At 36.5% G+C, this 26,836-nt stretch overlaps 1 pseudogene; it reads right to left on the bottom strand.

Annotated features, from left to right (window-relative positions):
• Positions 1–1,739: 1,739 nt before the first annotated feature.
• On the bottom strand, positions 1,740–5,383 carry LOC139899745 (uncharacterized; annotated as a pseudogene).
• Positions 5,384–26,836: the final 21,453 nt, after the last annotated feature.

Below are 26,836 nucleotides of genomic sequence, written 5' to 3'. Positions count from 1 at the left end.
TGCCTATATGTGGATGACTTGATATTCACTGGCAGTAATCCCAAAATGTTTGAGGAGTTCAAGAAAGCAATGGTTCGGGAGTTCGAGATGACCGACATTGGACTTATGGCTTACTATCTTGGGATCGAGGTAAAACAAAAGAAAGAAGGAATATTCATATCCCAAGAAGGTTATGCGAATGAGGTGCTCAAGAAGTTTAAGATGAATGACTGCAAGTCAATGAATACACCGGTGGATTGCAATCTCAAATTGTCAAAAGATGATGAAGGATACTTGGTGGACCCAACACAATACAAGAGTTTGGTTGGAAGTCTGAGATACCTAACCTGCACGAGGCCAGATATTCTTTACGGAGTTGGACTAGTAAGTCGATACATGGAAGCACCTACAATAAATCACTTGAAGGCAGCCAAGAGGATACTTCGCTACATCAAAGGTACGATTGACTATGGCCTGTTTTATTCGCCTTCTGAGCACTTCAAGCTAGTTGGATACAGTGATAGTGATTGGGCTGGAGACATAGATGATCGTAAGAGTACGAGTGGTTTCGTGTTCTATATGGGAGATACGGCGTTCACATGGAGCTCGAAGAAGCAACCCATTGTGACTCTATCAACGTGTGAAGCCGAGTTTGTAGCAGCAACATCGTGCACCTGTCATGCAATATGGCTCAGGAAGTTACTAAATGAGCTTAAGTTTTTTCAAAAGGAAGCTACGGAGATATATGTGGATAACAAGTCTGCGATTGCTCTAGCAAAGAATCCAGTCTTCCATGATCGAAGCAAGCACATCGATACGAAATACCATTTCATCAGGGAGTGTGTTACAAATAAAGAGGTGCAGATAAAGTACACAAAGTCATTCGACCAAGTTGCTGATATTTTCACAAAGCCTCTAAAACACGAGACTTTTCAGAGATTACGGAATATGCTCGGAGTGACGAAATCAAGTTTAAGGGGGGCTGTTGGAAACTAAACTTGATTGTGGGCTATTTGTTTTGGATTTGGGCTTGCAAGTATACAAATATTTTGGATCAAGATTATAGCCCATTATGTAGAAACTTCTTATAATATGTAGTAGTGAAAGTGTGTAGAATGTGTGTAGAATAATCTTGTAAAATATCTAGGTCTAGAAATACTAGGAAATATCTAGATAGTAGTAGATGATGGAGTGATCTAGACTACTCCATTGAGTAGTATAAATAGAGGGCTTCACCCCTCATTTGTAATCAAGCAACAAAGCAATTCAATAAGCAAATCAAGTAATAAACAAAGCCTTCAAAATCAATCTAACTTCTAAATCATCAATCCTCTCTTCCACAAATAATATACATAACCTCCTATTTCTAACAATTTCGGCGTTTTCCAAGATAGACACCGGGATCGACCGGCGAATTGACACCGCACCGAAGTCGATTCCAGCACCGGTTTTCCGGTGTCCATAATCTGACGTTGAGTTTAAACGCGTTTCGAATGTTTGAATTATAAAAAAATAGCCGTTGGCTATTTAAAATCTGGATTTTATATACATACTTTTTTTTCTTCCCTTTTTAGCTTTATAAGTTGACATTCATTCAATCATTTTTTATATACAAACACAACATACATTCTCTCTTTTTTTTTACATTCTTCCTTATTTAAAAAAACATTGGTGACGTAAAGTGAGATACCTTCCACTACCTTTGGGGAATCACCATCAAGCCTTCAAACACCATCTAAATCACTCAATCACTCATACTTTGTGACCATGAGTTGAATAAATAATATCATATGTTTTCGCTGAATACTCTCTAATATTAATTATTAACTTTTATATATAAGAGGACCACCCCTTTTATATCAGAAGACTTTACTGATAATATGAAAGTACCTACAACCTTGAATCCCTCCAAGTGACATTTGCAGTTACTTTTTGGTTTGTAAAATTATTGCTACATGAATTTGTGCAAACCACGACACACACACACACAAACACACACTCTACTTTCTTACAATACAATTATTACACAACATATTACACCATCAAACTCATGCATTTGTGTCGCTATGAAATTAAATAACATATACGACATCGCTCATTGGTTCAGTATTTTGAATTTCGCCATACGAGCTTCATCATTTAAGAACGTGTGCATCCAGGGAGCAAACTGAACTCTCTTACCGATAATCTGATAATAACGATAAACCAGTGTTACATGCAAAACAAGTGATGCAGAAAATCAAAACATGATGAAAAAAAGGTTACAGGCTACCTTGAATATTTTGAAGGGCGTTGAATATATGGTGCAATTCACGGACAACATTTTCAATCTTCATCCGATGTGTTGGAGAATCCAACGAGCAAGAAATTCCAATTTTGAGAGTTGAAGCCAAACATTCCTCCACTTTCATTGCATTTGCTTCCGTACTTTGCAAAGTAATTGCATCACTATCGATCACATCGATTACTACATGGTCCATCAAGGCCATGGAAACAAATTTATGAAGGCTAAGTCCTTCATTAAAGATATCGTGTGTCGGATTTTTACCCGTCATCACCTCTAATAACAATATTCCAAAACTATAGACATCTCCACAAATCGTCATCCCACTCCCGAGACTATACTCTGCAACTTATAAGAATAACATTAATAAAATGTACTACTGCAGATTAAACAACAACAGTATATGGCAATACAAGAATACAAGAACTTTACCTGGAGGTGCATAACCAATTGTTCCTTTCACCCCAGATGTACTGTTTAGGTCTGAATTTGTTTCTAGAAATCGAGCTAAACCAAAGTCTCCAATATGGGCCACCATATCATCATCCAGTAGAATGTTGCTGGGCTTCAAATCACAGTGAACAATGGTCGGTACGCAGCAATTGTGAAGATAATCAAGTGCAGACGCAACGTCAATGAGAATATTAATTCGTTGAAGAAGGTTTAGTCTAAATGCATGTGCACTTGAATGAAGCCAATCGTGTAAGCTTCCATTGGGCATGAACTCATAAACCAAAGCTTTGAAATCATTTCCTTGAAAGTCAACACTTGAACACGATGTTATTATCTTCAGTAAATTACTGTGTCGAATACTCCGCCATGCTTCACATTCTCTTACGAAGTTATTGTGGGCTCCTCGAGTTTGAAGATGCAAGACTTTCACAGCAACCAATCTATGATCATGTTCAAAAACTCCTTTATAAACAGAGCTGGACCCTCCCTTGCCAATCAAATTGGTTTCAGAGAAGCCATCGGTAGCCTTGAGAAGTTGATCATAGGAAACTTTCAAAAATCGTTCATTTTTCGATAACCGAGACTGTTGGCCTTTTCTTTTCTTTTTATAGAAGACATACGAGACACATGATACAGCAAAAAGTGTAGAAAAAATCAAGAAGACTATAACAAACACCGGAAACCTCGTTTTATGTCTCTTCATCTCCTTGCATTTTGGTAACCCAAGTTTTACCAATCCACCACAAAGCTTACTATTTCCCGCGATAGAGATCTCATTTGCATTGGCAAACACTCCTTTCACTGGAACATCACCATCAAAATCATTAAATGACAGGTTTAATGCCTTTAATGATGAAAATCCTTCCAAGAATCCAGGAATTTGGCCTGATAAATTATTATGAGAAAGATCGAGTTCCACCAAACCCTTCATGGAGCTTAATGATGGTGGTAACATACCTTGAAATAAGTTGTCGTTGATGTATAAGTATGAAAGGCTAGTGCAACCACTAAGACTACTAGGAATGTTACCTGATAGATTATTATGAGATAAATTTAGATAACTTAACATCTTGAGGTCTCCGACCTCTGATGGAAGTGATCCAAATAAGTTGTTTTGTGAAAGATCTAAATCTATGGATAGATATGAAAGTTGAAGAAGTTGTGTAGGTATGCTGCCACTTAGGCTATTGTTATGAAGGTATAACAACTCAAGACGATAACAATTTCCTAGGCTTAATGGAATAACCCCTTTGAGTTTGTTGGAATTTAAAGCAAGTTTATTGATCTCTGACAAGTTCCCAATGGCATCAGGAATTGACCCTGAAAATTGGTTTACATAAAACACTGCAACTTGTAACTTTTGAAGCTTTCCAATGGTAGAGGGAATTTTTCCTGTCAATCTATTATAACCAACACTCAACACAGTCAATCCAACTAGATTACCTATACTTAATGGGAGATTTCCATATAATTTATTTCCTCCTAAATTTAGATAAGATAATTGTCTGAAAGATTACCAATTGACCTAGGGAGAGCTCCTTCAAAATTGCAATTCATTAGAGATAACCCTTCTAATTTGCTGCAATTGTTCAAAGAATCAATAAACTTCATTTCGTCCGTTTCCGCACTTCCAAAAAGATTAAAATCTAAGTTTATATAACGAATATTTGTTAGTTTTGAAAAGTCGATTGTCAACTTCCCACTAAAAATATTGTCTTCCATCTCGACTTTTATTAATTCAGAACAATTAGATAAGGAGGGAGGAAGAATCCCGGACAGATTGTTATTCCTTAATTGAAGTTTACTAAGATCAGGTAACATTGCACCTATGGCCACAGGAAGACTACCAGTGAGATTATTTGAAGCTAAAGACAGTCCAGTTAGGAGTGAAAGGTTATAAAAGGAATGAGGGATGCTACCAGTTAAATTACAGACACCTAAATAAAGTTCTTTTAAGCTTTTCAAATGGCCAAATGTCTCTGGAATGCTCCCACCAAGCGGATTATCTTTAAGGGCGAGCCCTTCCAATGATGTAACATTCCCTAAGGAAGATGGGACTCCACCTGTTAGACGATTGTGAGACAGAGCTAAAATAGTTAGTTTCGGCAAGAGACTGATCTCCTTGGGTATGCTTCCAACTAGCTCATTACCACCAAGCCCAAGCACTTCAAGGTTCGAACAACCTGACAAGTTAGCTGGAATGGTCCCGTTAAACTTGTTTATTACAAGATTCAAAAAACGTAGCCTAAATAGACGACCGAGTTCATGGGGTATGGTTTTCTGAAAGCTGTTGTTCCTGAGCACTAGCACACGAAGGAAGCTGAGGTTTCCTACATGAGGAGACAATGATCCTTCTAGGCCTTGTGAACTCAGCCGTAAAGCAGTTACTCTTTTGTGGCGCTTCCCACATGTAACGCGACTCCAGTCACAAAAGTGCAAAGAAGTGTTCCAAGAGCTAAGAGCTCCATAAGGATCACGAGTGATGAGTGACTTGAAAGACAACAACGCCAGGTGATCTGTCTCATTTCCGTGATGATCATAGGAAGAAGATGATGAGATGGTGGCACTAGTAGTATTAGTATTAGTAGTAAGAAATATAACAAGACCATAATATAAGAAAACAATGAGAGAGGAAAATGATGAGCAAGTTGGTTGTCTTGAGTTCATTTTTGGAAATAACTATAAGCATAAGATTACAATCCTCGTTGCTGGCCTTTTATATAGGCAAATTAATGATAATAATCTTTAATATTTAATAATAATAATTAATAACAATAATAATAATAATAATAACAAAAAATTGGGTAAAAGAAAATCGCTGGTCCCGCTGAATCATATCGTGTTGTTTTTGTTATTCAGTTAGTGGGTAGACTTGACTTTGAGGGTTCTTGTGGGTGGACTTGCTTTAGTTGACTTGTTTTAATTGGTGACCCGTCAGCAGGACACCTACAACATTTCTATCAAGATTTCATGTACTACATCAACATTCTTTGAACCTTTTAAACCTCTTTTTCAGTTGCATAACCTGCTTAAGCATATTACATGGGCTCATTTATACGAAGAAAAAAAAATGATTAATGTAGTTTTAGGAAGAAATTGACACAATAAATGATACCAAATATGTGATCAAAAATAAATGAAAAGGATCTTATCATACGGAGAATCAAAATCAAAGTTATGAATTTAATTACTCAATTTTTCTCATGAATATCTAGCGTGTCATTTGATCTTGTAGGGTTGGGCTTCCATCCTCTCTGAGATCCTTGCAAGAGGTGTTAGGTTCAAATTTTGTGGTGGTCAGTGAACGTTTTAGAAACGGTCATGGATTCATTCAACCGTGTACACCAGAGTAATATTCGCCGTCTGATGTAACTCAGACCAGGGAAAACCATATATATCACTGTTGTATATGTACACCATATTATAAAGCATATGAGTTGTGGAACTCACCCAATTATTTATAAGATTAATGAAAAACAAATTTTTTGGATTTATTTTGAAAAATAAAATAAAATATTGGAATGGAACCTCCTAAAATACTCACCCAGTTATTTATAATCCATACATACAAAATTATAATCCCACCCTATATATGAACTTGTAAGAGAAAACAAATTTCCAAGAGACAAATGAATGGAAACACTTAATACTCACAGCTAATAAAGATTGAGATGAAGCAAGCTGGAGAGATTCACATGTTGATGAGGAATAAACCCGATGCGATTAGCAGAAGATACATGCATCCAGGTGTCATATGTTGCTCAAAAACGTTTCTCAATCTTAAAACCATTTTATATATTTTTCATCCAATCAATTAAATTAAATTAGAAAGAATATGCTGTTGGGCTTATTATTTTGTTTCCATTTATGTGAAAGTAATGGCCCAAGCCCAACAAAAATAGGCCCAAATGCTTGTTGACTTGGTCAAGCATTCTAGGCATTTTGAACTCCAAGTGCAGATCCATTTTTCATTAAGAGAGAGATCAGAGAGTTTTAAGAAAAAGGGAGAAAACCCCAATTTCCGTTTTTAGCTACAGCAGTCCATAAAAGAGACGATCCCCGGAGATCCGACCGTTGAATCTTCTTCGTTTTTGGGCTGTGTCTTCCTGACATCAGTGCCAACATTTTCAACCGTTGAATTCGTCTAAATAGGTCTGTAGCTCGTGATTTTGCTGCTGGAACAGAGAGCAGATTATTGGGTGACGAATTTCCTCTTTTGTCTTTAAATTGTTTCATATACTTGTTGATTATTGTTGTTCAAGAGTATGATGATGTTGTATGCCTCTAGTTGATCTAGAGAAGGATTATTGTATTGCTCTCTTTGTTGATGATAGTGGAATTTAAGTGGCTTACGAGTCCCGTGGTTTTTACTCTCGATTTTGAGGGGTTTTCCACGTAAAAAGTCTCGTGTGTATTGTGTGTGCTTATTTATTTCGTATTTACTGATTTGGGACAGAATTGGGACTGATTTGTGATGATTGTGGTATAGCTTGTTTGTTAGCATCCTCACGGGTTCATACGGGTCGGGAAAGTATTGGTCAAACGGGTTTGTTTTCGCTTTGTAGATTGTCCGTTGTGACTATTTTCCCATCAAATTGGTATCAGAGCTAGGTTATTTGATTTGACTTGTGTGAAAGATGGAAGCTAATACAAGTAAAATGATTAGTTTAAATGGTTCAAATTATCATGTTTGGAAAGGTAAAATGGAGGATCTTCTTTATGTGAAAGATTATTATTTGCCTGTTTTTACTGAGGATAAACCTGAGGAAAAATCTGATGCTCAATGGAAAATTTTGCATAGACAAGTATGTGGGTATATTCGGCAGTGGGTTGATGATAATGTTGTGAATCATATTACTGGGGAGACTGATGCTAAAGCCTTATGGAAAAAGCTTGAGCAGTTATATGAACGAAAGACTGGGAATAACAAGTTGTTCTTAATTAAGCAGATGATGGCTTTGAAGTATCATGATGGGACTCCTATTACAGATCACCTAAATGCATATCAGGGTATTATAAATCAGCTTGCAGGTATGGGTATCAAGTTTGAGGATGAGATTCAGGGTCTCTGGTTACTTGGTACATTACCGGACTCTTGGGAGACTTTTAGGACATCTTTGTCCAACTCTGCACCGAATGGTACTATCACCATGGAATTGGCTAAGGGTAGTATTTTGAATGAAGAGATGAGAAGAAAGTCACAAGGTTCCTCTTCACAGTCAGATATCTTGGTCACAGAAACGCGGGGGAGAAGTCATAGTAGAGGTCAGGGTAAAAGAGGCAATCATCGTAGCAGCTCACGCAAAGGCAAATTTGCTAACGTTGAGTGTTATAATTGTCATGAAAAGGGGCACACAAAGTGGTATTGTCCAAAGTTGAAGAATGAGAAGAAAAAGGCATATGACAAGAATAAACAAAAGAAAAGTGATGGTGGTGATGATGATAAGGTTGAAGTTAACGCTATCACAGATGAGTTCTTTGTTTGTATTGATTATGATATGATCAATCTTACTCATGATGACACGAGTTGGATTGTTGATAGTGGTGCTACATGTCATGTTGCAATTTGTAGAGATCACTTCTCATCTTACACTCCAGGTGACTATGGATTTGCTAGGATGGGTAATGCCGGGTTATCAAAGATCGTTGGTATTGGAGATGTTTGTTTGAAATTTGACACGGGAATGGAGTTAGTTTTGCATAATGTAAAATATGTTCCGGATATGAGACTTAATGTTATTTCAACAGGCATTCTTGATGATGATGGTTATTATAACGGTTTTGGTAATGGTATTTGGAAACTAACTCTTGGTTCTATGATAGTGGGAAGAGGCAAGAAAGACTCAAGATTATACATCACGCGTTCGAAGATCATCCAGAACATTGTTAACGCAGTGGACAATGTTGATTCTACTGAGTTGTGGCATAAAAGACTTGGCCACATGAGTGAAAAGGGGATGTCTATCTTGTTCAAGAAGAATGTGTTGTCGGGTGTTAGTGGTATTGATTTGAGTAAGTGTTCTCACTGTTTGGCAGGGAAATAGACCAGAGTTGCGTTTAAGAGTCATTCTCCTTTTCGAATGGAGAACATACTTGATCTAGTTCATTCGGATGTTTGTGGGCCTATGAAGACTAGGACACTTGGTGGATGTTCCTACTTTGTTACATTCATCGATGATCATTCCAGGAAGGTATGGGTTTATACCTTAAAGTCAAAGGATCAAGTATTTGAAAAGTTTAAGGAATTTCATACACTAGTTGAAAGGCAAACGGGGAAGAAACTCAAGTGTATTCGGACTGATAATGGCGGTGAATACATTGGCAGATTTGATGCTTATTGTAAGGAGAATGGTATTCGGCATCAAAAGACTCCACCAAAGACACCTCAGTTGAATGGCTTAGCAGAGAGGATGAACAGAACTTTGGTTGAGAGAGTTAGATGTTTGCTTTCACATGCAGGGTTGTCCGATTCCTTTTGGGGTGAGGCTTTAAATACGGCAGTTCATATTATTAATCTAACCCCTTGTGTTCCTTTGCATTTTGATGTTCCTAACAGGGTTTGGAGCGGCAAAGATGTTTCTTACCGTCATTTACGAGTTTTTGGATGTAAGGCTTTTGTTCATGTTCCCAAAGATGAGAGGTCAAAGCTTGATATGAAGACTAAGCCATGTGTATTCCTCGGCTATGGTGAAGATGATTTTGGGTACAGGTTATATGATCCAGTTCAGAAGAAACTCGTACGAAGCCGAGATGTTGTATTTACAGAAGATCAGATGTTAAAAGATGTTGATAAGGCAGATTCAGTTCCTCAACCTAGTGATGATCTTGTTGATTTGGATCCAGTTACTCCACAACATGTTGGAGATGATGTTCAGAATGATGAACATGGTACTGATGTTGGTGATGCTCTGGAGCAGGTAGAGATTCCAGTACCAGATGTGCCCCCATTTGTCCCACTTAGGCGGTCTACCCGAGACCGTCATCCTTCTGTTAGATATTCTACTGATGAGTATGTATTAGTTACTGATGGGGGAGAGCCAGAATGTTATTCAGAAGCAATGAAAGATGAGCATAAGAAAGAGTGGGGTGAAGCTATGCAAGATGAGATGAATTCCTTGCATGAGAACAATACTTATGAGCTGGTGAAGTTACCTAAAGGCAAGAGAGCTTTGAGAAACAAATGGGTATTCAAAGTGAAGACAGATGAGCTTACTTCACAACCAAGGTACAAAGCTAGGTTAGTCGTTAAAGGATTCAGCCAGAAAAAGGGTATTGATTTTGATGAGATTTTCTCACCGGTTGTGAAGATGGGATCTATTCGAGTGGTTCTTGGATTAGCTGCTAGTCTTGATCTTGAGGTTGAACAGATGGATGTCAAGACTGCTTTTCTTCACGGTGATTTGGATAAGGAAATCTACATGATGCAACCTGAAGGTTTTCGGGTTAAGGGTAAAGAAAATTATGTTTGTAGACTTCAGAAAAGTTTATATGGGTTGAAGCAAGCACCGAGACAGTGGTATAAGAAGTTTGAGTCGGTTATAGGAAAGCAAGGCTACCGAAAGACAACTTCAGATCCATGTGTTTTCTTTCAGAGGTTTGGTGATGATGATTTCATCATATTGTTGTTATACGTTGATGATATGTTGATTGTTGGTAAAAATATTAAAAGAATTGCGCAGTTGAAGCGAGAATTGAGCAAGTCTTTTGCTATGAAAGACTTGGGGCCAGCAAAACAAATTCTTGGCATTCGGATTTCTAGAGATAGAGGTGCTAAGACGTTACATATATCACAAGAGCAATACATTGAAAAGGTGCTAAGTAGATTCAACATGAAGAATGCTAAAGTGGTTAGTTCCCCTCTTACAAACAACTTTAAGCTAACAGAGAGAGATTGTCCTACTTCAAAGGAGGATGTTGAGGAGATGGATATAGTTCCATATGCGTCAGCAGTTGGTAGCTTGATGTATGCTATGGTGTGTACTAGGCCAGATATAGCTCATGCGGTAGGTGTTGTTAGTCGGTTTATGTCAAATCCGGGTAAGAAGCATTGGGAAGCGGTTAAATGGATTATGAGATACTTACGAGGTACTTCAAAGTTAGGTATCACATTCGGAAATGGAGAGCCGGTGCTTGTTGGTTATACAGACTCGGATATGGCAGGAAACAAAGATAACATGAAATCCACTTCTGGATATTTGATGACTTTCGCAGGGGGAGCAGTTTCATGGCAATCAAGGTTACAAAAGTGTGTTGCATTGTCTACAACCGAGGCTGAGTATATGGCAGCAACAGAAGCGTGCAAAGAACTATTGTGGATGAAAAGGTTTCTACAAGACCTTGGGTTTAAGCAATCACGATATGTGGTTCTTTGTGATAATGAGAGTGCGATTCATTTGGCTAAAAATTCTATGTATCATAAGCGGACAAAACATATAGATGTGCGGTATCATTGGATTAGAGAACGTCTTGAAGATGGTTTGTTTGAACTTGATAAAGTTCATACCGATGATAATGGTTCCGACATGTTCACAAAGGCTTTAGCAAGTGAAAAGCTCAAGGTATGTTGCTCGATCGCCGGGATGGCGAACTCTTCCACATAATTGGAAAGGGGGAGATTTGTTGGGCTTATTATTTTGTTTCCATTTATGTGAAAGTAATGGCCCAAGCCCAACAAAAATAGGCCCAAATGCTTGTTGACTTGGTCAAGCATTCTAGGCATTTTGAACTCCAAGTGCAGATCCATTTTTCATTAAGAGAGAGATCAGAGAGTTTTAAGAAAAAGGGAGAAAACCCCAATTTCCGTTTTTAGCTACAGCAGTCCATAAAAGAGACGATCCCCGGAGATCCGACCGTTGAATCTTCTTCGTTTTTGGGCTGTGTCTTCCTGACATCAGTGCCAACATTTTCAACCGTTGAATTCGTCTAAAGAGGTCTGTAGCTCGTGATTTTGCTGCTGGAACAGAGAGCAGATTATTGGGTGACGAATTTCCTCTTTTGTCTTTAAATTGTTTCATATACTTGTTGATTATTGTTGTTCAAGAGTATGATGATGTTGTATGCCTCTAGTTGATCTAGAGAAGGATTATTGTATTGCTCTCTTTGTTGATGATAGTGGAATTTAAGTGGCTTACGAGTCCCGTGGTTTTTACTCTCGATTTTGAGGGGTTTTCCACGTAAAAAGTCTCGTGTGTATTGTGTGTGCTTATTTATTTCGTATTTACTAATTTGGGACAGAATTGGGACTGATTTGTGATGATTGTGGTATAGCTTGTTTGTTAGCATCCTCACGGGTTCATACGGGTCGGGAAAGTATTGGTCAAACGGGTTTGTTTCCGCTTTGTAGATTGTCCGTTGTGACTATTTTCCCATCATATGCGAGCAATATTTTCATATTAAAGAAAATTAGACAAAATTGAGCGGGTCCCTGAGGTATGTCCAAAAACGCTGATATGTGTAAAAATAATTTTTTAGAACGTGGGGGAATACTCATAGTATCTAGTTACTATGAGTATTATTAAGGTCCAAATTCAATTCACTTCTAATTACCATAAATAGTTTCTGAAAGGGTTCTGCTTCAGGCCTACGGATCATGAACTGGTAGTAGGTGGCTAGTGTTTGATGCATAACATTATTTCCTGCATACTTTGACGATTTGGATAAATATACAACAGCCACCACCAAAGGCAATAGAATACACACCCCAACAATCCATAACAATAATGATCCACCAGATGCACCTTCAATGTTCAGAAGAAACTCAGGAAGAGCGATTCTCATTTGAAACACCTAAATCAAAACACGGTGTGATAATTATGTTGGAGTATGGAGACGTTTAAACAACAAGAAACATGGTTCTGAGCATCGATGCGGCGCATCATGACATGGATGCGGCGCATTCATAGAGCAAAATTGTCCGAAGGTTTTAGATGCGGAGCATTGAGCTGAAATGGCGCATCAAAGGAGTCAGATGCGGCGCATTCAGATCCAGATGCGGTGCATCTGGAGCTGGTACTTGATTCTGAAACGTGGAAAACTATAGGGATGCGGCGCATCTCTTTCAGATGCGGCGCATCGCCTCTCTGTCAGCAATTTGGCAAGTTGCAACCTTTACATCCGAGCATGCTTTGGCCTCCTTTCACTTTAGGTGCAAAGTTGATCACTTTACACCTAAAATTAGGGTTGTGATCATGCCAACACAAGGTGGAAAGCATGACTAGTTGGTTTATCTTTCATGATTGCTAGCACACTTGAAAATCAAGTTGAATTTCATGGTGTTCTTGTTTTCTGTATATATAGAACTCATTGTATGAAATTGTAATACACCACTCTCAAATATTCAGTAAATATACAATCTCTAGTTGGTCCGTGGACTAAAGCCATCACAACGATTGCATATAACCACGTTATATCTTGTGTCGTTCTTTACATTTTCGCATTTATTATCTTTCGTTCATTAAGTGGGTTTGAGTGATCTTGTTGGAATCACTACTCGGCAAGTAATCTTGTAGAATTATGTAGTGACCCGAACTTTTCCATGTTTATATATATTAATTGAGATTGATATTTACATGATTAAATGTTTCCAACATGTTAAGCAATCAAACTTGTTAAGACTTGATTAATTGAAATATGTTTCATATAGACAATTGACCACCCAAGTTGACCGGTGATTCACGAACGTTAAAACTTGTAAAAACTATATGATGACATATATATGGATATATATATAGTTAACATGATACTATGATAAGTAAACATATCATTAAGTATATTAAAAATGAACTACATATGTAAAAACAAGACTACTAACTTAATGATTTTTAAACGAGACATATATGTAACGATTATCGTTGTAAAGACATTTAATGTATATATATCATATTAAGAGATATTCATACATGATAATATCATGATAATATAATAATTTAAAATCTCATTTGATATTATAAACATTGGGTTAACAACATTTAACAAGATCGTTAACCTAAAGGTTTCAAAACAACACTTACATGTAACGACTAACGATGACTTAACGACTCATTTAAAATGTATATACATGTAGTGTTTTAATATGTATTTATACACTTTTGAAAGACTTCAATACACTTATCAAAATACTTTTACTTAACAAAAATGCTTACAATTACATCCTTGTTTAGTTTCATCAACAATTCTAGTCGTATTCTTACCCGTATTATACACAGCTTCAAAACGTACTTACTATGGGTATATACCAATAGGAACTAGCATGGGATTCCACTCTTGATTATGTCATGTATGACTAATCAATTTTAACTTCTACCATGAGATAGTCAACTAACTAGAACTCCTTTTAACCCCACTCACCACTCACCAATTACCACTCATCATTCACTCCATTTCACTTCCAATTCTCTTTCTAATTCTCTCTCAACACACACACACTATTATGAACGTATTTTTCCAGTAGTTAATCATCATCTTCATCAAAAATCACTTCAAGAATCAAGCTATAATCATCATAGGAAGAACACTTCAAGAACACTTCAAAAATCCCTTCAAGTTTACTAATTTACTTCCAAGCTTTCTAATCCATTCCAAGTAATCATCTAAGATCAAGAAACCTTTGTTATATACAGTAGGTTATCTTTCTTATTCAAGGTAATATTCATATTCAAACTTTGATTCAATTTCTATAACTATAAACTATCTTAATTCGAGTAAAAATCTTACTTGAACTTGTTTTTGTGTCATGATCCTACTTCAAGAACTTTCAAGCCATCCAAGATCCTTTGAAGCTAGATCATTTCTTGTCACTTCCAGTAGGTTTACCTACTAAACTTGAGGTAGTAATGATGTTCATAACATCATTCGATTCATATATATAAAACTATCTTATTCGAAGGTTTAAACTCGTAATCACTAGAACATAGTTTAGTTAATTCTAAACTTGTTCGCAAACAAAAGTTAATCCTTCTAACTTGACTTTTAAAATTAACTAAACACATGTTCTATATCTATATGATATGCTAACTTAATGATTTAAAACCTGGAAACACAAAAAACACCGTAAAACCGGATTTACGCCGTCGTAGTAACACCGCGGGCTGTTTTGGGTTAGTTAATTAAAAACTATGATAAACTTTGATTTAAAAGTTGTTATTCTGGGAAAATAATTTTTATTATGAACATGAAACTATATCCAAATTTTATGGTTAAACTCAAAGTGGAAGTATGTTTTCTAAAATGGTCATCTAGACGTCGTTCTTTCGACTGAAATGACTACCTTTACAAAAACGACTTGTAACTTATTTTTCTGACTATAAACCTATACTTTTTCTATTTAGATTCATAAAATAGAGTTTAATATGAAACCATAGCAATTTGATTCACTCAAAACGGATTTAAAATGAAGAAGTTATGGGTAAAAACAAGATTGGATAATTTTTCTCATTTTAGCTACGTGAAAATTGGTAACAAATCTATTCCAACCATAACTTAATCAACTTGTATTGTATATTATGTAATCTTGAGATACCATAGACACGTATACAATGTTTCGACCTATCATGTCGACACATCTATATATATTTCGGAACAACCATAGACACTCTATATGTGAATGTTGGAGTTAGCTATACAGGGTTGAGGTTGATTCCAAAATATATATAGTTTGAGTTGTGATCAATACTGAGATACGTATACACTGGGTCGTGGATTGATTCAAGATAATATTTATCTATTTATGTCTGTACATCTAACTGTGGACAACTAGTTGTAGGTTACTAACGAGGACAGCTGACTTAATAAACTTAAAACATCAAAATATATTAAAAATGTTGTAAATATATTTTGAACATACTTTGATATATATGTATATATTGTTATAGGTTCGTGAATCAACCAGTGGCCAAGTCTTACTTCCCGACGAAGTAAAAATCTGTGAAAGTGAGTTATAGTCCCACTTTTAAAATCTAATATTTTTGGGATGAGAATACATGCAGATTTTATAAATGATTTACAAAATAGACACAAGTACGTGAAACTACATTCTATGGTTGAATTATCGAAATCGAATATGCCTCTTTTTATTAAGTCTGGTAATCTAAGAATTAGGGAACAGACACCCTAATTGACACGAATCCTAAAGATAGATCTATTGGGCCTAACAAACCCCATCCAAAGTACCGGATGCTTTAGTACTTTGAAATTTATATCATATCCGAAGGGTGTCCCGGAATGATGGGGATATTCTTAAATATGCATCTTGTTAATGTCGGTTACCAGGTGTTCACCATATGAATGATTTTTATCTCTATGTATGGGATGTGTATTGAAATATGAAATCTTGTGGTCTATTATTATGATTTGATAATATATAGGTTAAACCTATAACTCACCAACATTTTTGTTGACGTTTTAAGCATGTTTATTCTCAGGTGATTATTAAGAGCTTCCGCTATCGCATACTTAAATAAGGACGAGATTTGGAGTCCATGCTTGTATGACATTGTGTAAAAACTGCATTCAAGAAACTTATTTCGTTGTAACATATTTGTATTGTAAACCATTATGTAATGGTACCGTGTAAACAGGATATTTTAGATTATCATTATTTGATAATCTACGTAAAGCTTTTTAAACCTTTATTGATGAAATAAAGGTTATGGTTTGTTTTAAAATGAATGCAGTCTTTGAAAAACGTCTCATATAGAGGTCAAAACCTCGCAACGAAATCAATTAATATGGAACGTTTTTAATCAATAAGAACGGGACATTTCAAATTACTTGCGTTGTTTGGGTCCTAATATCCTAACAACTGGTATCAGATCACAAGGTTTTGTTAAGGGAACGATGGCGGAAGATGAAAAGTTTAGAATCGACCGATTCGATGGGAGAGACTTTGGCTTTTGGAAGATGCAAATTGAAGATTACTTGTATCAAAAGAAGCTACATCAACCTTTGTTAGAGACCAAGCTCGAAAGCATGAACGATGCCGATTGGACGCTTTTGGATCATCAAGCTTTGGGTGCTATTCGTCTTTCACTTGCTAAGAACATTGCATACAACGTTGTGAATGAGAAGACGACGTTTGCTTGCTTGAAAGCACTCTCTAACATGTATGAACAACCTACCGCTGCAAATAAGGTATTTCTCATGCGTCAATTGTTCAATACTAAGATGAAGGAAGGTACGAGTGCAACGGATCATATCAATGAATTTAATAATATCGTTTCAAGGCTTGAATCGGTAGAGATTAAGTTTGATGATGAACTAAAAGCACTTATCTTGCTTTCATCATTACCGAAAAGTTGGTCAGGTACGGTTACCGCGGTTAGTAGCTCTACGGGAACTACTAAGCTAGCGTTTGAAGCTATAAGGGATTTGATTATTGGTGAAGATACTCGTAGGAGAAACTCGGGAGAATCAACGTCCGGTTCTTTGTTAAGTACTAACAACCGGGGTAGAAAATTTGAACGCGGTGAGAAGAAGGGTAGGAAGAAGTCTAAGAAGAGGAATCCATCGAAAGATAGAAGTGAAGTTACTTGTTGGGGTTGCAATCAAAAGGGACACTTTCAAAGGAATTGCAAAAATGGTTCCGCAAAAGGTGTAAACTGGGCCGAAGGGGAAAGTGATGATGCACTTTTGTGTAGTGTTGAAAATTCTATGGAGTCTTGGATTTTGGATTCGAGAGCTTCGTTTCATGCTACTTGAAATGTCCCGTTCTTATTGATTAAAAACGTTCCATATTAATTGATTTCGTTGTGAGGTTTTGACCTCTATATGAGACGTTTTTCAAAGACTGCATTCATTTTTAAAACAAACCATAACCTTTATTTCATAAATAAAGGTTTAAAAAGCTTTACGTAGATTATCAAATAATGATAATCTAAAATATCCTGTTTACACACGACCATTACATAATGGTTTACAATACAAATATGTTACATCGAAATCAGTTTCTTGAATGCAGTTTTTACACAATATCATACAAACATGGACTCCAAATCTTGTCCTTATTTTAGTATGCAACAGCGGAAGCTCTTAGTATTCACCTGAGAATAAACATGCTTTAAACATCAACAAAAATGTTGGTGAGTTATAGGTTTAACCTATATATATCAAATCGTAACAATAGACCACAAGATTTCATATTTCAATACACATCCCATACATAGAGATAAAAATCATTCATATGGTGAACACCTGGTAACCGACATTAACAAGATGCATATATAAGAATATCCCCATCATTCCGGGACACCCTTCGGATATGATATAAATTTCGAAGTACTAAAGCATCCGGTACTTTGGATGGGGTTTGTTAGGCCCAATAGATCTATCTTTAGGATTCGCGTCAATTAGGGTGTCTGTTCCCTAATTCTTAGATTACCAGACTTAATAAAAAGGGGCATATTCGATTTTGATAATTCAACCATAGAATGTAGTTTCACGTACTTGTGTCTATTTTGTAAATCATTTATAAAACCTGCATGTATTCTCATCCCAAAAATATTAGATTTTAAAAGTGAGACTATAACTTACTTTCACAGATTTTTACTTCGTCAGGAAGTAAGACTTGGCCACTGGTTAATTCACGAACCTATAACAATATATACATATATATATCAAAGTATGTTCAAAATATATTTACAATACTTTTAATACATTTTGATGTTTTAAGTTTATTAAGTCAGCTGTCCTCGTTAGTACCCTACAACTAGTTGTCCACAGTTAGATGTACAGAAATAAATCGATAAATATTATCTTGAATCAATCCACGACCCAGTGTATACGTATCTCAGTATTGATCACAACTCAAAATATATATATTTTGGAATCAACCTCAACCCTGTATAGCTAACTCCAACATTCACATATAGAGTGTCTATGGTTGTTCCGAAATATATATAGATGTGTCGACATGATAGGTCGAAACATTGTATACGTGTCTATGGTATCTCAAGATTACATAATATACAATACAATTTGATTAAGTTATGGTTGGAATAGATTTGTTACCAATTTTCACGTAGCTAAAATGAGTAGTTTTTACCAATTTTGTTTTGCTCGCCATTTATTCGTTTCTAATCCGTTTTGAGTGATTTAAGCGGCCAAGGTTTCGTATTGAACTTGACTTTATGAAACTAAACATAAAAGGTATAGGTTTATAATCGAAAATACAAGTTACAAGTCGTTTTTGAAAGAGGTAGTCATTTCCGTCGAAAGAACGACATCTTGATGACTGTTTTGAAAAACATACTTTCACTTTGAGTTTAACCATGATTTTTGGATATGGTTTCATGTTCATAAGAAAAATCATTTTCCCAGAAGTATAGCTTTTAAATCAAAGTTTTTCATAGTTTTAATTATCCAAACCAAAACAGCCCCCGGTTGTAACTACGACGGCGTAAATCCGGTTTTATGGTGTTTATCGTGTTTCCGGGTTTTAAATCATTAAGTTAGCATATCATATAGATATAGATCATGTGTATAGTTGATTTTAAAAGTGTAGTTAGAAGGATTAACTTTATTTGCGAACAAGTTTAGAATTAACTAAACTATGTTCTAGTGATTACTAGTTTACCACTTCGAATATGATAGCTTTTTATGTATGAATCGAATGATGTTATGAACATCATTACTACCTTAAGTTCCTTGGATAAATCTACTGGAAAAGAGAAAAATAGATCTAGCTTCAACGGATCCTTGGATGGCTCGAAGTTCTTGAAGCAGAATCATGACACGAAAACAAGTTCAAGTAAGATCATCACTTGAAATAAGATTGTTATAGTTATAGAAATTGAACCAAAGTTTGAATATGATTATTACCTTGTATTAGAATGATAATCTACTGTAATAAACAAAGATTTCTTGAGGTTGGATGATCACCTTACAAGATTGGAAGTGAGCTAGCAAACTTGAAAGTATTCTTGATTTTATGAAACTAGAACTTTTGGAATTTATGAAGAACACTTAGAACTTGAAGATAGAACTTGAGAGAGATCAATTAGATGAAGAAAATTGAAGAATGAAAGTGTTTGTAGGTGTTTTTGGTCTTTGGTGTATGGATTAGATATAAAGGATATGTAATTTTGTTTTCATGTAAATAAGTCATGAATGATTACTCATATTTTTGTAATTTTATGAGATATTTCATGCTAGTTGCCAAATGATGGTTCCCACATGTGTTAGGTGACTCAAATGGGCTGCTAATAGCTGATCATTGGAGTGTATATACCAATAGTACATACATCTAAAAGCTGTGTATTGTACGAGTACGAATACGGATGCATACGAGTAGAATTGTTGATGAAGCTGAACAAGGATGTAATTGTAAGCATTTTTGTTAAGTAGAAGTATTTTGTTAAGTGTCTTGAAGTCTTTCAAAAGTGTATGAATACATATTAAAACACTACATGTATATACATTTTAACTGAGTCGTTAAGTCATCGTTAGCCGTTACATGTAAGTGTTGTTTTGAAACCTTTAGGTTAACGATCTTGTTAAATGTTGTTAACCCAATGTTTATAATATCAAATGAGATTTTAAATTATTATATTATCATGATATTATGATGTACGAATATCTCTTAATATGATATATATACATTAAATGTCGTTACAACGATAATCGTTACATATATGTCTCGTTTCAAAATCATTAAGTTAGTAGTCTTGTTTTTACATATGTAGTTCATTATTAATATACTTAATGATATGTTTACTTATCATAATATCATGTTAACTATATATATAACCATATATATGTCATCATATAGTTTTTACAAGTTTTAACGTTCGTGAATCACCGGTCAACTTGGGTGGTCAATTGTCTATATGAAACCTATTTCAATTAATCAAGTCTTAACAAGTTTGATTGCTTAATATGTTGGAAACACTTAATCATGTAAATAAAAATTTCATTTAATATATATATAAACATGGAAAAGTTCGGGTCACTACAGTACCTACCAGTTAAATAAATTTCGTCCCGAAATTTTAAGCAGTTGGAGGTGTTGACGTATCTTCTGGAAATAAATGCGGGTATTTCTTCTTCATCTGATCTTCTCGTTCCCAGGTGAACTCGGGTCCTCTACGTGCATTCCATCAAACCTTAACAATTGGTATCTTGTTTTGCTTAAGTCTTTTAACCTCACGATCCATTATTTCGACGGGTTCTTCAATGAATTGAAGTTTTTCGTTGATTTGGATTTCATCTAACGGAATACTGAGATCTTCTTTAGCAAAACATTTCTTCAAATTCGAGACGTGGAAAGTGTTATGTACAGCCGCGAGTTGTTGAGGTAACTCAAGTCGGTAAGCTACTGGTCCGACACGATCAATAATCTTGAATGGTCCGATATACCTTGGATTTAATTTCCCTCGTTTACCAAATCGAACAACACCTTTCCAAGGTGCAACTTTAAGCATGACCATCTCTCCAATTTCAAACTCTATATCTTTTCTTTTAATGTCAGCGTAGCTCTTTTGTCGACTTTGGGCGGTTTTCAACCGTTGTTGAATTTGGATGATCTTCTCGGTAGTTTCTTGTATTATCTCCGGACCCGTAATCTGTCTATCCCCCACTTCACTCCAACAAATCGGAGACCTGCACTTTCTACCATAAAGTGCTTCAAACGGCGCCATCTCAATGCTTGAATGGTAGCTGTTGTTGTAGGAAAATTCTGCTAACGGTAGATGTCGATCCCAACTGTTTCCGAAATCAATAACACATGCTCGTAGCATGTCTTCAAGCGTTTGTATCGTCCTTTCACTCTGCCCATCAGTTTGTAGATGATAGGCAGTACTCATGTCTAGACGAGTTCCTAATGCTTGATGTAATGTCTGCCAGAATCTTGAAATAAATCTGCCATCCCTATCAGAGATAATAGAGATTGGTATTCCATGTCTGGAGACGACTTCCTTCAAATACAGTCGTGCTAACTTCTCCATCTTGTCATCTTCTCTTATTGGCAGGAAGTGTGCTAATTTGGTGAGACGATCAACTATTACCCAAATAGTATCAAAACCACTTGCAGTCCTTGGCAATTTAGTGATGAAATCCATGGTAATGTTTTCCCATTTCCATTCCGGGATTTCGGGTTGTTGAAGTAGACCTGATGGTTTCTGATGCTCAGCTTTGACCTTAGAACACGTCAAACATTCTCCTACGTATTTAGCAACATCGGCTTTCATACCTGGCCACCAAAAATGTTTCTTGAGATCCTTGTACATCTTCCCCGTTCTAGGATGTATTGAGTATCTGGTTTTATGAGCTTCTCTAAGTACCATTTCTCTCATATCTCCAAATTTTGGTACCCAAATCCTTTCAGCCCTATACAGGGTTCCGTCTTCCCGAATATTAAGATGCTTCTCCGATCCTTTGGGTATTTCATCCTTTAAATTTCCCTCTTTTAAAACTCCTTGTTGCGCCTCCTTTATTTGAGTAGTAAGGTTATTGTGAATCATTATATTCATAGATTTTACTCGAATGGGTTCTCTGTCCTTCCTGCTCAAGGCGTCGGCTACCACATTTGCCTTCCCCGGGTGATAACGAATCTCAAAGTCGTAATCATTCAACACTTCAATCCACCTACGCTGCCTCATATTCAGTTGTTTCTGATTAAATATGTGTTGAAGACTTTTGTGGTCTGTATATATAATACTTTTGACCCCATATAAGTAGTGCCTCCAAGTCTTTAATGCAAAAACAACCGCGCCTAATTCCAAATCATGCGTCGTATAATTTTGTTCGTGAATCTTCAATTGTCTAGACGCATAAACAATCACCTTTGTTCGTTGCATTAATACACAACCGAGACCTTGCTTTGATGCGTCACAATAAATCATAAAATCATCATTCCCTTCAGGCAATGACAATATAGGTGCCGTAGTTAGCTTTTTCTTCAATAACTGGAACGTTTTCTCTTGTTCATCCTTCCATTCAAATTTCTTCCCTTTATGCGTTAATGCAGTCAAGGGTTTTGCTATTCTGGAAAAGTCTTGGATGAATCTTCTGTAGTAACCAGCTAGTCCTAAAAACTGGCGTATGTGTTTCGGAGTTTTCAGGGTTTCCCAGTTTTCAACACTTTCTATCTTTGCCGGATCCACCTTAATACCTTCTTTGTTCACTATGTGATCGAGGAATTGAACTTCTTCCAACTAAAATGCACACTTTGAAAACTTAGCGTACAATTCTTCCTTCCTCAATACTTCTAACACCTTTCTCAAATGTTCACCGTGTTCTTGGTCATTCTTTGAGTAAATAAGTATGTCATCAATGAAAACAATGACAAACTTGTCAAGGTATGGTCCACACACTCGGTTCATAAGGTCCATGAACACAGCTGGTGCGTTAGTCAATCCAAACGGCATAACCATAAACTCGTAATGACCATAACGCGTCCTAAAAGTAGTTTTTGGAATATCATCCTCCTTTACTCGCATTTGATGATATCCAGAACGTAAATCGATCTTCGAATAAACCGACGAGCCTTGTAGTTAATCAAATAAGTCATCAATTCTCGGCAGTGGATAACGGTTTTTGATGGTAAGTTTGTTCAACTCTCTGTAGTCAATACACAACCTAAATGTACCATCCTTCTTCTTGACAAACAAAACAGGAGCTCCCCATGGTGATGTGCTTGGTCGAATGAAACCACGTTCTAATAGTTCTTGCAGTTGGCTTTGCAGTTCTTTCATCTCGCTGGGTGCGAGTCTATAAGGAGCACGAGCTATTGGTGCAGCTCCTGGTACAAGATCTATTTGAAATTCAACAGATCGATGTGGAGGTAGTCCCGGTAATTCTTTCGGAAATACATCGGGAAATACTTTTGCGACGGGAACATCATTGATGCTCTTTTCTTCAGTTTGTACTTTCTCGATGTGTGCTAGAACAGCATAGCAACCTTTTCTTATTAGTTTTTGTGCCTTCAAATTACTAATAAGATGTAGCTTCGTGTTGCCCTTTTCTCCCCACACCATTAAGGGTTTTCCTTTTTCTCGTATAATGCGAATTGTATTTTTGTAACAAACGATCTCTGCTTTCACTTCTTTCAACCAGTCCATACCGATTATCACATCAAAACTCCCTAACTCTACTGGTATCAAGTCAATCTTAAATGTTTCACTAACCAGTTTAATTTCTCGATTCCGACATATATTATCTGCTGAAATTAATTTACCATTTGCTAATTCGAGTAAAAATTTACTATCCAAAGGCGTCAATGGACAACTTAATTTAGCACAAAAATCTCTACTCATATAGCTTCTATTCGCACCCAAATCAAATAAAACGTAAGCAGATTTATTATCAATAAGAAACGTACCCGTAACAAGCTCCGGGTCTTCCTGTGCCTCTGCCGCATTAATATTGAAAACTCTTCTGCGGCCTTGTCCATTCGTGTTCTCCTGGTTCGGGCAATTTCTAATAATATGGCCCGGTTTTCCACATTTATAACAAACTACATTGGCATAACTTGCTCCGACACTACTTGCTCCGCCATTACTCGTTCCGACACCATTTGTTCCTTTCGTTTTGTTAACCCCTGGTCCGTAGACCTCACACTTAGCCGCGCTATGACCATTTCTTTTACACTTGTTGCAAAATTTGGTGCAAAACCCCGAGTGATACTTTTCACACCTTTGGCATAGCTGCTTCTGATTGTTGTTGTTGTTGCGGTTATTATTGTTGTTGGGATGATTGTTGTAGTTACTGTTGTTGTTGTTGTTGTTGGGCCGTTTGTTGTAGTTGCGATTGTTGGGATAGTTGTTGCGATTATTGTTGTAATTGCTGTTGTTGTTGTATTGGTGATTCTTATCACCGTTTTCCTCCCACTTTCTTTTGACTTGCTTCACATTGGCCTCTTCAGCAGTCTGTTCTTTAATTCTTTCTTTAATCTAGTTCACTAGTTTGTGAGCCATTCTACATGCCTGTTGTATGGAGGCGGGCTCGTGTGAACTTATATCTTCTTGGATTCTTTCCGGTAATCCTTTCACAAACGCGTCGATCTTCTCTTCCTCATCTTCGAACGCTCCCGGACACAATAGGCACAATTCTGTGAATCGTCTTTCGTACGTGGTAATATCAAATCCTTGGGTTCGTAACCCTCTAACATCTGTCTTGAGCTTATTGACCTCGATTCTGGGATGGTACTTCTCGTTCATCAAGTGCTTGAATGCTGACCACGGTAGTGCGTAAGCATCATCTTGTCCCACTTGCTCTAGATAGGTATTCCACCATGTTAACGCAGTACCTGTGAAGGTATGCGTAGCGTACTTCACTTTGTCCTCTTCAGTACACTTACTTATGGCAAACACCGATTCAACCTTCTCGGTCCACCGTTTCAATCCGATCGGCCCTTTGGTTCCATCAAATTCCAAAGGTTTGCAGGCAGTGAATTCTTTGTAGGTGCATCCTACACGATTTCCTGTACTGCTAGATCCAAGGTTATTGTTGGTATGTAGCGCAGCCTGTACTGCGGCTATGTTTGAAGCAAGAAAGGCACGAAATTCCTCGTAGCTCATATTCAAGGTGTGTCGAGTAGTTGGTGCCATTTCCTTCAAAATAGTCAAATGAAACAAGTTAATCATACAGAATATTAAGAGTAGTCAATAGTATCTCGTAGCATAATATGAACTCATTTATAAAAGCTTTTTCTTCATATTAGCATTTTATAAGTTTAAATTCGGGTAGTACCTACCCGTTAAGTTCATACTTAGTAGCTAATATACAATTCAACTACTACAATTCTATATGAAAAACTGATTATAATAATATTTCGCGTTCAAACTTTTACACAATATTTTACAAACTTACAATACCGCTTATTTTACATATAGCATGAAATATAGCACACAATAAATTTGATACAAGATGGTTGTGAAGATAATTCTATCTAGTACAAAAGTCGTTCAGCAAAGGCAATAAAGACACGTAATTCATACGTCCAGAAACAAGTCATGCATTCTGGTTTTACTAGGACTACTTCCCATCCTTGGTCTTGTGGAACATAACCGTTATGGCCGTTGATAAGACAGCGTGTTGTAACGTCGTCAAAGGGACGAGGGTTACGTAATGTCCAACAGTCCTGTAACAATCTAAAAACCTCATTTCTTACCCCAATTACCGACTCCGTCACTTGTGGGAACGTTTTGTTTAATAGTTGTAGCCCGATGTTCTTGTTCTCACTTTGGTGAGAAGCGAACATTACTAACCCGTAAGCATAACATGCTTCTTTATGTTGCATGCTAGCCGCTTTTTCTAAATCACGAAGTCCTATATTCGGATATATTGAGTCAAAATAATTTCTTAACCCGTTGCGTAAAATAGCATTTGGGTTCCCCGCAATATATGCGTCAAAGTAAACATATCGTAACTTATGGATTTCCTAATGTGATATCCCCCATCTTTCGAACGAAAGCCTTTTATAAACCAAGGCATTCTTGGAACGTTCTTCGAATGTCTTACAAACTGATCTCGCCTTAAATAGTTGTGCCGAGAAATTCTGATCGACTCTAGACAAGATTTCATCAATCATGTCTCCGGGTAGGTCTCTTAAAATATTGGGTTGTCTATCCATTTTGTGTTTTTATACTGTAAAATAGACAAGAGTTAGATTCATAAAAAAAATATACTTATTAATACAAGCAATTTTTACATATATCATAAAGCATAAGCACACTATATTACATATATTACACCACACGAATACAACTATCTTATTCCGACTCGCTCGTTTCTTCTTCTTTGGTTTTGGTTCGTTTTGCCAAGTTTCTAGGGATATAAGATGTTCCCCAAATACGAGCCGTCGTTTTCCACATTGGTTTAGAAAAACCTGGTGGTTTAGAGGTTCCCGGGTTATTGTCACAACTTAAGAAATACGGGTGTTGACGATACATATAAAGTTCATCGGGTTTGGAATCAAATTTCTCTATTTTTATGCCCTTTCTCTTATTGTTCTCTTTTGCCTTATTAAATTGTGTTGGGGTAATTTCTATAACATCATCGGAATCCTTGTCGGGATCCGATTCATCGGAGAATTGGTAATCCTCCCAATACTTTGCTTCCTTGGCGGAAACACCATTGACCATAATTAACTTTGGTCGGTTGGTTGAGGATTTTCTTCTACTTAACCGT

Source organism: Rutidosis leptorrhynchoides, chromosome 3 (assembly GCF_046630445.1).
Source record: "Rutidosis leptorrhynchoides isolate AG116_Rl617_1_P2 chromosome 3, CSIRO_AGI_Rlap_v1, whole genome shotgun sequence".
NCBI lineage: Eukaryota > Viridiplantae > Streptophyta > Magnoliopsida > Asterales > Asteraceae > Rutidosis > Rutidosis leptorrhynchoides.
This window is presented reverse-complemented; position numbering and strand designations above follow the sequence as displayed.